Raw genomic sequence first — 13458 nt, 5'->3', positions numbered from 1 at the left:
CCCCAAAGATTCTCACGAGAAGCAGTCTTAATTGGCCACATTCTTAGCTGCAATCCTCGCACTCCTGCGCGAAGCTGATTCCAAACTTCTCTGTTGTTTACAAAACTCCCGGCGCAAGAACACGGGAGAAGTAGGCTCTGGGCTTGTTTGACATACTTCTGGGAGACAACTTTCTTGCAGGTGCAAGGTTCCCAGATCTGCCTGGGAAAGATCTGGCTGAGAGGAATCCAGTTCAGGCTGGGAAGGTAAAAAACCCAAGTTTTCATCTTCATCAGGAATTACAATGTCCTGAGCAGGACTACAAGGCCCATGGGTCATCACACTATCCCCCTCCTCAAGGCCCCTCCCAAACTGGGGCCCTCTCCCCGAGGCGCGAGGTCGCGGCTTGGCGGGATAGGTCTGATGAAAGCGACGGGTTAGATCAGGAGCATGGACTGTGGAGGCGTCTTCCCAAGAGCGTTCCTCAGGGCCAAAACCCACCCAGTCAATGAGATATTGTAGGCGGCGGCGGTGAAAGCGAGAATCCAAAATGTCCTCAACCTCGAACTCCTCCTCCCCATTCATCAAAACAGGAGGGGGGGCCGGTTGGTCTGTATCAGGTCGCACACCATCCGCCGGAAGGAGCAGGGAACGGTGAAACACTGGGTGAATGCGCATTGAACGCGGAAGTTGGAGTTTGAAAGTCACGGGGTTTAATTGCGCCACCACTGGATAGGGGCCAATGAAACGGGCATCTAACTTCCGGCAAGGGCGGTGGGAGGGCAGAAAGCGAGTGGACAGGAAAACCCGATCTCCTACCTTGATTTCGAGGCCCGGCTGGCGATGTTTGTCAGCGTGGCGTTTATAGTCCTCCTTGGCTTGGTCCAGTTGCTGGAGCAAAAGTTGTTGCACCGCTGTGAGTTCCTGCAGCCAATCCTCTGCTGCGGGAACTTCTGAAGTTTCAATGACAGGGGGGAAGAAACGTGGATGGAAGCCGTAGTTTGCAAAGAACGGCGTTTCTTTTGTAGAAGCTTGAACTCCATTGTTGTAGGCAAACTCAGACAGTGGTAACAGAGAAGCCCAATTGTCCTGTTGGTAGTTTACATAACAGCGAAGATACTGCTCCAAAGTGGCATTGGTGCGCTCCGTTTGCCCATCTGTTTGGGGATGATGAGCTGAAGATAAGCGAGAGTCTATGCCCAATAGTTTTTGTAGTGCCTTCCAAAAACGAGAGGTGAATTGAGATCCACGGTCTGTGACTAAACTCTTGGGCAATCCATGTAGTCTGAAAACATGTTGAAGAAATAGATCCGCAGTTTCTTTGGCCGTGGGGAGGCCTTCGCAGGGAATGAAATGGGCTAACTTGGTGAAAAGGTCCACCACCACTAAGATCGTGGTGAATCCACAGGAAGGTGGTAGGTCAGTGATGAAATCCGCGGAAATTATTTCCCATGGGCGAGATGGGGTAGGAAGGGGGTGTAAAAGCCCTGAGGGCTTCTCCCTTCGTATCTTGGAGCGCTGGCATACTGGGCAGGTGTTGACATATTTTTCCACATCCTTGCGGATCTTGGGCCACCAAAAATCCCTTAGGATCAAATGCATAGTTTTAAATAGTCCGAAGTGTCCTGCTGGTTTGCAGTCATGACACAGACGAAGCGCTTTTTCCCTGCCCGGTCCGGGTGGGATATAAACATGATTTCTATAGCAGAGCAGCCCATCTTTAAGCGAAAAGGGAAAATGCAGACCTTGGCGAAGTTGGTCCTGCGCCCAGGCATCTGCTTGCTGACTAGCCCTGATTTCTTGAGCACAGATGGGTCCTGGAGTAGGGGAAGTTGAACCAATGGGAATGGATTTGGTGTTCCCCACCGTGAGCGTGGCAAAGTTCTCGGGTTGTAGCAGTTGGGATTCAAAGGTCTCCTTGCGTCCTGCAGCGTATTCCGGTTTACGTGACAGGGCGTCTGCTTGCTTGGTTTGGGCTGGGGTCACATAATGGATCTGGAAGTTGAAACGTTCAAAGAATAAAGCCCAACGTTGCTGCCTCTGATTTAGTTTGCGGGCAGTTCTTAGATGTTCTAGATTACGATGATCAGTGTGGACTTCAATGGGAAATTTGGCCCCTTCTAGCCAATGTCTCCAAGTTTCAAAGGCTGCCTTTATGGCCAGTAGTTCTTTTTCCCAAATGGTGTAATTCCTCTCTGGTGTGGTTAGTTGACGAGAATAAAAGGCACAGGGATGGAGGTGATCTCCCACCGGTTGTAAGAGTACAGCCCCAATTGCCACATCAGAGGCGTCCGCTTGCACCACAAAAGGGGTTCCAGGATTTGGGTGCTGTAGAATTGGCTGGGAGGTGAATAGTTTCTTTAGTTGCTGGAACCCTTTCTCTGCTTGATCAGTCCAGCGGAAAGGCTGCTTTCCACGGATGCAGCTAGTGATGGGGTCGGACCAGCGGGCAAAATCTGGAATGAACTTGCGGTAATAGTTCGCGAACCCCAAGAAACGCTGCACCTCTTTCTTGTTAGTTGGCGCCCGCCATTCCAATACTGCTGAAACCTTGGCTGGATCCATGGAAAGCCCTAGAGGCGAGATGCGGTAACCAAGGAAATCTACCTCTTGTAGATCAAAGGCGCATTTTTCCAGCTTGGCATAAAGTCCATGATCCCGCAATCGTTGTAACACCATTTTGACGTGGTTCTCATGTTCTGATTGCGATCTAGAAAACACCAAAAAATCGTCCAGGTAGATTATCAAGAACCTGTCTAGATAGTCCTGAAAAATGTCATTGACAAAATGCTGGAACGTTGCGGGGGCTCCGCATAAACCGAAATTCATAACTCGGGACTCAAATAATCCGAATTTGGTCTGGAAGGCGGTCTTCCACTCGTCCCCTTCCCTGATGCGAACTAAGTTGTAAGCCCCCCGAAGATCCAGCTTGGTGTAAACCTTGGCTCCTCGAAGCCGATCCAGTAGATCCGAGATTAAGGGCAGGGGATAGCTGTTCCGCTTGGTGATATTGTTCAATGCTCTGTAGTCCACCACCAAGCGTAGTTCCCCTGACTTCTTCTTTACAAACATCACTGGGGAGGCGGCTGGGGATTGAGAGGGTCTGATGAATCCCTTGCGAAGGTTTGTCTCTAGGAATTCCCTGAGAGCTTCTTGCTCTGGTTCAGTCAGGGAGTAGAGATGCCCTCGCGGGATCGGGGCCCCCTCCACCAAGTCAATGGCACAGTCATAAGGTCTATGTGGGGGTAATTTTTCGGCTTCTTTCTCATTGAATACATCCCAATACTCGGAGTACTTCTTTGGCAAGGTGATGATGGGCTCGGTGTCTGTGGCATGGCATACCTTGGCTACGAGGCAATGGTTTTGGCAGTACGGTGAAGCAAACTGCAGTTCTCTGTTGGACCAGGAGATGTTAGGGTCGTGGAGAGTCAGCCATGGAATTCCCAAAATCACGGGGAAATGGGGAACCTCGGTAACAAAGAAGGAAATCTCTTCCATATGTTCCCTTATCCACATCCTGGTGGGTTCCGACCACTGACTTACGGGGCCCGTCTTGAGGGGGCGGCCGTCTATGGCTTGCACCACACGGGCATTCTTGAAATCATGATATTGTAATCCCAGAGAGTCGGCATACTCTCTATCGATGAAATTGTTGGTAGCTCCAGAGTCTATCATGGCGTGGATCATGACGGGTCCCCTTTTTGCTGACCATAATGTGACCACGAGAAGGAACAGGACCCCGGTTGGCGGCTCTTGGATGGATTTTTTGACCGGGTTGGCGAGCCTCTCTACACCCGGTCGTTGGCTTCCCCCGCCGGCTGTGTGCCAGTCGGCTCAGACGCCTTCGTCTCCGTGGAGGACGCCGCCGCAAGACGGGCGGCAGGCTTCCCTTTGGCTGGACACTCTCTGGCGAAGTGGCCCCCGTTCCCGCAGTACCAGCAGAGGTTTAAGCGTTGACGACGGGCCTTCTCGGCGGCATCTAGTCTGGGACGCACATTGCCCAACTGCATCGGCACCTCCTCGCCTCCTCTGGGGTATGGGGTTGGCGGTGGGGGTCTCCACACCGGACGTGGCTGAACGCTGGCGGGAGCGGGGGGTTTTGCCCCGGCTCTACTGCCCTGGCCTCGAACCCACTGTTTCCTGTTGGCAATCATGACTTCAGCCCGTAAACATTGATCAATGAGTGCCTCGAGGGTCTGGGGAGGATCCACCTTGGAGATTTCTTCCAGCATTTCAATGTTGAGACCCTCCCGGAATTGTCCCCTGAGGGCTACATCGTTCCAGCCGGTGTTGTGGGCCAGTACTCGGAACTCGGCTATATACTGAGACATAGGTCTGTCTCCTTGGAAAAGGCGACGGAGTTTGTGACCGGCTGCCTCCAAATTGTCCTCGATTCCCCAAGTCTCCTTGAGGTGGTCCAAGAAGTGTTGCGCTGATCTTAGGTGTGGAGAGGCTTGGTCGTACAGTGCCGTCGCCCAGCTGGCCGCTGGCCCGTCTAGAAGACTGTAAACCCATGCCACTTTGATGTCTTCTTGGGGAAACTCGGCAGCACGGGCCTCTAGATAAGCTTGACATTGGCGACGGAAGACATGAACCTTAGAAGCTTCTCCCGTAAACTTGGTTGGCAACGCCATGGCCGGAAGACGAATTCCGCGTTCCTTCAAACCCCTTATTTCTCCATCCTGTGCATTGAGCTTATCACGGATTCGGTCCACCTCATCCTTGTCGATGGTGTAGGTAATCGGCTGGCCGCTCGGCCCAGGTACGACTCCGGTAGACATTCTGGCCGAGGTTAATTGGTGCTTAGGGTGGCGGAGTCAAACTGTCACGACCCAGGCTGCAGAGCACCAATAACCATACACAGAGGCCAGAATCTATCTAATATCTTTATTGAAGGAATATATAAAGTTAATAAAAACAAGTGTAGAAAATAGTCCAGAATTAGACCTTTCAGGAAAGGTCAGAATTAGTCCAAAAAAGCAATGTCCAATAAGAAATATTAAGGTCCAAAGTTGTAATCCAATAACCGAAACACTCACTTTGCCAAGCAAAGTGAGGGGAGATGACAAGGTCCTTTAGTCCATGAAACTTGAGCGAGGCTAGGAAATAACTTGATACTTGAAACAAGGCTTGAACGTGGAACAAGGTAACTAAGAACAAGAACAAGGTCCGTGGAATAACTTGATAAAATCCGTGGAACAAGGCAAGGATTGATCCTGGGAAACAAGGCAAAGTCCGTAGATAAACAAAGGCTGGGAAGCAAGGCGAAGGCTGGATAGCAAGGCAAGGCTTGAGCAGGAGCGAGGCTTGAATCGGAGCGCGCTGTCCAGACACAACTCGCTCCGTCGGCTGACGAATTGACTCCGCGAAGTTACTACGCGGGTAAAACACCTAAATAGAGTCTAGCTTTCCCGCCGAAGCAGTTCTCTGGGAATCAGAACCGAAAGCTAAACTCTGAGACCAGATGTGAGACTCCCCAAAGATTCTCACGAGAAGCAGTCTTAATTGGCCACATTCTTAGCTGCAATCCTCGCACTCCTGCGCGAAGCTGATTCCAAACTTCTCTGTTGTTTACAAAACTCCCGGCGCAAGAACACGGGAGAAGTAGGCTCTGGGCTTGTTTGACATACTTCTGGGAGACAACTTTCTTGCAGGTGCAAGGTTCCCAGATCTGCCTGGGAAAGATCTGGCTGAGAGGAATCCAGTTCAGACTGGGAAGGTAAAAAACCCAAGTTTTCATCTTCATCAGGAATTACAATGTCCTGAGCAGGACTACAAGGCCCATGGGTCATCACAAGGCCCTTCCACACAGCTATATAACCCATTTATAATCTTATATTATCTGCTTTGAACTGGATTATCTTGAGTCCACACTGCCATATAATCCACTTCAGTGTGTATTTTATACAGCTGTGAAGAAGGGGCCTCATATAATCCAGTTCTAAGTAGATAATATAAGATTATCAATATATAGTAGAGTCTCACTTATCCAACATAAACAGGCCGGCAGAACGTTAGATAAGTGAATATGTTGGATAATAAGAAGAGATTCAGGAAAAGCCGATTAAACATCAAATTAGGTAATCATTATACTAATTAAGCACCAAAACATCATGTTATACAACAAATTTGACAGAAAAAGTAGTTCCATGAGCAGTAATGCTATGTAGTAATTACTGTATTTACAAATTTACCACCAAAATATCACAATGAATTTAAAACACTGACTACAAAAACATTGACTACTAAAAGGCAGACTGTGTTGGATAATCCAGAACATTGGATAAGCGAATGTTGGATAAGTGAGATTCTACTGTAATATGAAATAATTATTGTGGTAGTAATTAACTACCGCTGCAGCAGGCCTTCCCCGGCCCTCATTGGAGGACCTGTGTGGCAATTCCGGGGTTTGCACCCAGGAGTGTTTGTTTGGTGACTCCTGTCCTCTTGGTTGGAGTTCGGATGGCTTTTGCCCGTGGGGACAGGGTGGAACCGGCGGGGTCCTTGAACGTCACCGAGATCTTGGACGGGGGACCGGAGTGGCCCAAGAGGCCCCAGAGTCTGGACACCTGCCACCGGCGCTGTTGCCTCTCCTTATCAGCAAGGCAAGCCCTGGATTGCACCTCGAGGATGGCGCCCAGCTCTGCAGACACCGAGAGAGGTTTGTCTCCCCTTCCATCGAGTCCCTGCAAGCGTGTGTGCAGGCACAGTTGCTGCCCAAGAAGAACAAGGCAACAACCTTCTGCCTTATGCTCTGCCCCTAGCACAGCTATTCTCGAGGACCCCACTTCAATAGCCAGAGCTATAACAGTTGGAAGCACCTCCAGTGTTCAGCTAAAGAAAGATACATCGAAGGGCCAGCAGGGCAAGCAGCCTCGGAAGCATAGAGTTCCCTCAGTCTATATGTCTAGAACTTTCTGGGGGGCTGGATTTAGGAACCGGGCAAGTCTAACAGCACCAGCACTAGACTACCCAGAATCTCAATCCAACTACCAAAAGGATTGCGAACCTTTCTCAGATGGTGGAGAATATATTTCCTCCACCTCTCAGGAATAAGAAATCCCCTGATTCCCCCTCTAGATCCCTGGACTCTGCTGCTATAAGATCTCTATTAGGCCTTAAGCAACAGCCGGGAGAGCTGTCCTTTACGCCTGCTCCAGTCTACTTAGAAAACCCTACTCAAAAACTCCCTCTGTCTGATCTTGCTCTGTCCCTTTTTCAGATAGCGGGCCGAATGCTGGACACATAGCAGGCGTTAGCATGGAATGTAAATTTGGGAGGGGGATTCCGGTCATCAGCAGTGAAGAGACAAACAGCAGTGGTCCTAGGTCAAGTGCCAGAGTGAGGTCGAGTCGATTGGAAACTCGTTTTCTCTCCAACTTGCGTTCCATCCCCAGGCATACGGCCGAGAAGGTGCTACCAACACCCCTCCTATCCCTGCTACTATTCAATGCTAGGTCTATTGTTAACAAAACTGCTACCCTGTCTGACTTTATTCTCGATCAAGCAGCAGACCTGGTTTGTATTACAGAGACCTGGATCCGTGAGGGTGATAACATTCCCTCACAAGAACTGACACCTCTAGGCTTCCAGATATTTCAACAGCCATGGAGTGTGGGACGGGGAGAGGGGTAGCAATACTCTCCCATGATTATTTTACCATCAAAGTTATTCCAACTCCAAAGGTAGCCGGTATTGAGTGTGTTGGTGTGGTCTTGACTAGTAGGGAATCCATAGCCATTCTTGTAGTTTACCGCGCACCTGGGTCTCCAAGAGAGAGTCTGCTTAATTTATTAGATCTTGTGGCAGACTGGGTCTTGAAGTTTCCCAGACTTATTGTTCTGGGTGAACATGTCAAGGCAGTGACCAAGAACCTAGTACCAACCTTTGAAGCTCTGGGGCTCTCATTACTCAAGACTTGCCCTACTCATCGGGCTGGTCACACTCTAGACTTGATTTTTAATATTGGAGTACGAACATCTCCAGCCGCTGTAATTGATGTTCCCTGGTCTGAGCACGCTGTCCTGAAGGCCCGGATTGAGATTTCATCTCCCCCTCTCCATCTTGCCAAACCAATCTTTGCTCGGTCTAGGAGACTCATGGAACCTGCTAGGTTCTTGAATGCCCTTAAGGGCCTGGGAACTGTGTGCGTCATTCTCAATGAGCTAGTCAACAACTGGAATGTCAGTTTGTTGGCTGCCTTGGATGAGATTGCCCCCAGACACCTCCTTCGTCCTCACTGAAATCGCTCCCCATGGTACACTAGTAGAAGCACATAAAATATCGCAAAGAACACCACTCTGAAAACAAGGGAATTCCAGGCAGGAAACAATCAGGGCCAGCTAACACCTCCCAACAAAAAAATCACTCAGGGAGGAAGCAGCCAGGCTTTAAAGCTGCAAGGCCATTACATGCTAATCATTTTGCCTAATTGCAGCATTCATACTTGCCTCCAACAGACAAAAAAACCCAATCAGAAATATTGTATATTCACAAGCTTTAGGAAGTAATATCCCCTGATGGCGCAGCGTGTTAAAGCGCTGAGCTGCTGAACTTCTAGACTGAAAGGTCACAGGTTTGAATTGGGGGAGCGGAGAGAGCCCCCACTGTTAGCTCCAGCTTCTGCCAATCCTAAAGTTCAAAAACATGCAAATGAGAGTAAATGAATAGGTACTGCTCCGGCAGGAAGGTAATGGCGCCCCATGCAGTCATGCCACATGACCTTGGAGGACTCTACAGACAACGCCAGCTCTTTGGCCTAGAAATGGAGATGAGCACCAACCCCCAGAGTCAGTCACGACTGGACTTAATGTCAGGGGAAAACCTTTACCCTTTACCTTAACTACCACCAATTCCTCAATACTTTATTTCCCATACCACCATACTTTGCCACAGCAACGCGTGGCCGGGCACAGCTAGTGTATGTGTATATATATATATATATATATATATATATATATATATATAGAGAGAGAGAGAGAGAGAGAGAGAGAGAGAGAGAGAGAGAGAGAGAGAGAATTAATATGAGACCTTTCTCACTGCAATTACTTTGTTGTTGTGAGTCTTCTGGGCTGTATGGCCATGTTCTAGAAGCATTCTCTCTTGACATTTCACCCACATCTATGGCAGAAATCCTCAGAGGTTGCAGGGTCTGTTGGAAACTAAGTAAGTGAGGTTTATATATCTGTAGAGTATCCAGGGTGGGGGAAAGAAGTCTTGTCTGCTTGAGGTACGTGTGAATGTTGCAATTTGCCACCTTGAATAGCATTTTATTGGCCTGCTGTTTCAAGATCTGTCTGAGGGAATCCTTTGTTGGGGGGTATTAGCTGGCCCTAATTGAGTCTTGTCTGGAATTCCCCTGCTTTTTGAGTCTTGCTTTTTATTTACTGTTCTGATTTTAGAGTTTTTTTAAAAAAATACTGGTAGCCAGATTTTGTTCATTTTCATGGTTTCCTCCTTTCTGTTGAAATTGTCCACATGTATGTGGATTTCAGTGGCTTCTCTGTGTAGTCTGACATGTTAGTTGTTGGAGTAGACCAGCATTTCTGTGTTCTCAATAATATGCTGTGTCCAGGTTGATTCATAATAATAATAATACTTTATTTATACCCCGCCACCATCTCCCCAACGGGGACTCGGGGCGGCTTACATGGGGCCATGCCCAAAACCATACAATATGACAAAATATAAAACAACATATCATAACACAATTTAACAATACAATAAATAATAACATATATTACAATCCAAAATTCAGAAAAAGCAATAAAAACCAGGGCAGGCCACATGAACACTAAATTAAAACTTGGTGAGAAAGACATATGAATAAAACCACGGGGAGCAGGGACATAAAATAGTGGAACAGTCTAGAGGATAGATATCCCAAGGGAATAACCGAAGGAAAATATGACAGTTACTCTCCAAAGGCACACCGGAAGAGCCATGTTTTTAAGTCTTTCTTAAAGGCTAGCAAAGTGGGGGCCTGCCTAATCTCAATGGGCAGTGAATTCCACAGTCGGGGGATTCCACAGTCGTGAATTCCACAGTCATCAGGTGCTCTGCTATGGCTGACTTCTCTGGTTGAATAAGTCTGCAGTGCCTTTCATGTTCCTTGACTCGTGTTTGGCTACCAGCCGGACCTTGAAACTGTGGGCCATGCAGCCTGGATGACTCACAACAACCCAGTGATTCCAGCCATGAAAGCCTTCGACAACACATTGCAATTACTTTGTTTTTTGCCAAGTGGAAAAATCTGGGAAGAGAATAAACTCTACAGCACCATCATGTGGTAAGAGACAGGCAATAATTGGCTAGCGCTATGTCAAATAATGCAGTTTGAACAGTTTTATAAGGTCAGTATAGACTCGTATAATAAAGTTCAATGCAGTTCAAACTGTATTACAGTAGAGTCTCACTTATCCAAGCTAAACGGGCCGGCAGAAGCTTGGATAAGCGAATATCTTGGATAATAAGGAGGGATTAAGGAAAATCCTATTAAACATCAAATTAGGTTATGATTTTAAAAATTAAGCACCAAAACATCATGTTATACAACAAATTTGACCGAAAAAGCAGTTCAATACACAGTAATGCTATGTAGTAATTACTGTATTTACAAATTTAGCACCAAAATATCACAATATATTGAAAACATTGACTACAAAAATGGCTTGGATTATCCAGAGGCTTGGATAAGCGAGGCTTGGATTAGTGAGACTTTACTGTATTTGGCAATGTAGATTCAGCCTATGTCAGTTATGCTACTTTGAGAACAGAAAGGTGAGATGTAAGAATTTTTCTGAATCTATCTGCTTTGAACTGGATTATATGGTAGTGTAGACTCATACAATCCAGTTCAAAGCAGTACCAAGGTCTGGGTCATTCCTATTGTAGTATTTCTAATTTTTATTCCTGGATGTGAAAACTGGACTGTCAAAAAGAAAATCAACTCATTCAATATGTGGTCCTGGAGGAGGGTTCTATGGATATCATAGGTTGACAAAAAGGCAATAAATGAATAAAGAGCAAAAAGCCTGAACTCTCCCTAATAAGGCAAAACTGAGGCTGTTGTACTTTGGACACATGACACATGACATAATATGATTTACCTGAAAGCAGAATCATGCTTTCAAAGTAGACACAATTAGAAAAGAGGAAAACCACATCACAAGTGGATTGATTGATTCAAGGAAGCCCCTGAGATTGTATGATTGGAGCAGGTAAGTTTCTGGGGTTTAGGGTCTTGGAAATCTCCCATTAAATTGAAATCAGTGTGATGATTAATAGCAAATAAATAAATAAATAAATTCAGCATGTCACAGACAATTTTAGAAACATTTTTTTCTGCATGTGCTAAGCAAATCTATCACATCCATCCTCATTGACTGGCTTCCCCATACTACACCCAAAATATTGTACAGTATTATAAATTGCTTCATCTGCTCTATGCTGCATTGATTTATCAAATACTGGCCCATACAACCCCAATACAATGTTAAAAAAAACATCGCTGTCATCAATCTCATAAGTAAATTATAAGCGGTATCTTCCAAGAAATCCATCTATATAAAAATCGAAGTATTGATGTATGCATGTATATATATATATATTTATTTATTAGCTGGTTTGTATGTTTGTACCACAATGGCTCCTACATGGCATGATGGATTGAGACAAAATGTGGCACATGTACCCTTCCTTACCCAACTTAAAATAATTGAAAGGTAAGAACTAAAAGAAACCACCCATTCTGGGCCCAGAGCCAAGATAAAATAAAGGAACAAAGCAGATTGGTTGTGGTGAAGGACTGGCTATTGCTAAATGAAGTGGCCCTTTATAATGTCACAGGGAAAGAAAGGGATTGAAGTGGCCTGGATGCTGCCAGGTGAAATTTTATGATGCAAAGAAAAGAAAAAAGGAAGAAAAGAAAGGGGAAAAGAAGGGAAAAGAAGGATTGCAAGGAGGGAGGGGAAGAGAAAGAAAAAGGGGAAGGATCGGGGAAAAAGGAAAGGAGAAGGGAAGGAAGGAAGGAAAGAAGAGAAAAGAATGGCCTGCCCACTGTTGCCAGTGCTGTCTTTAAGACATTGTGAGGTAGGCTTTCTCAGAGTTGGAGAAGGAAGACAGTACGTAGGCAGTCATCCTATGCAACATAGGGTATATTCACCACCAGATTCCATAAAACAGAGAGTGTTTCTCAGTGTAGCAGAGGGCCAGCTTTCCCATTAGGGAAAAATGAGGCAACTGCCTGACACCTCAAAAGCTGAAAAGATACTCAGTTCAAAGCTGAGAAAAGAAGATAAGGGGTGTGGGTGTGGCTTGATAAAAGACCCAAGTTCTTATTTAGAAAATAAAAATTAAAAAGTAAACAAAAAGTTAGATGTGTTATCAAGAAATCACCCCCTCCCCACAACAATATGAATTATATAAAATACATGTATTATGAGAGACATGGCTCCAGTGGAAAATATAGCCAGCCACATGGTCATTTCTAATTGGCAGGAAATTCCCCAGAATGTGAACTCACCTCGCCCTTGCTTAATCTTTACCTAGAGAAAATCACCATAATCCAATTTCCTTTATCTCTCTGGCAGGATATGATCTATGCTAGCCCTGTGAACATTCCTGCATTTATAACACCTATTTAGAACCCATCTGTGAATCCTCGATTGTATACAACTGAACCTTAATCACATTTGGTCCTTTGTCTAGACCATCTGGACCCATCAACCACCCATCAAACCTCATTCCACCCAGACACATCCTGTTTCTGTAAAGGACTCACAACAGACACAAGATTTCAAATCAATGAATGACAGTTTATTAAATTTCCTGCCTCACCGCTGATTGGCTCAAAGGCAGAAGCAGACTTGCGTCTCCTACAATGAGGCTGTGGATCTTGGCCGGCAACCTCCAGGACTAATGGGAAACCAGCACGGCAATTTCCAATTGTTCTGTACTGATACTTCTTTCTATCAAGTGTACTATAAATAAACCTATGTGTTCACAGTTGGGGGCATGTCCCTATTTTGGAATGCTTTCTCCACTGACACCCTCTCTGCCCATTGAGAATAAAACTCTGGTTTTGTCTTCTAACTGTCTGTATCTTCTGGGTTGTTGTATGTCTTTTGGGCTGTGTGGCCATGTTCCAGAAGTATTCTCTCCTGACGTTTCGCCCACATCTATGGCAGGCATCCTCAGAGGTTGTGAGGTATGTCTGTATCTTCTGATTTGGCCTTTTGGATTGGTGAAACACTCCAGGTTCCCCAAACTCACAAATTTAGCAGAGCTGAAATCACACAACAGATCAAAGAAGCTGCCGAAATCTGGAATTACTGGTATCTCAGAAGGTTAACTCAATGCTTAGTCATACTCCCTCAGCCTCAGAGGAAAGCCACATCAAACCTCTTCTAAACTAATTTAACACACACACAAACCATGATACATTTGCCTTTAGGTTGTCATTGGTCGGAAATGACTTGA

This window comes from Anolis carolinensis, chromosome 1, assembly GCF_035594765.1.
Source record: "Anolis carolinensis isolate JA03-04 chromosome 1, rAnoCar3.1.pri, whole genome shotgun sequence".
NCBI lineage: Eukaryota > Metazoa > Chordata > Lepidosauria > Squamata > Dactyloidae > Anolis > Anolis carolinensis.
The sequence above is the reverse complement of the archived record's forward strand: the minus strand, read 5'-3'. Positions refer to the sequence as shown.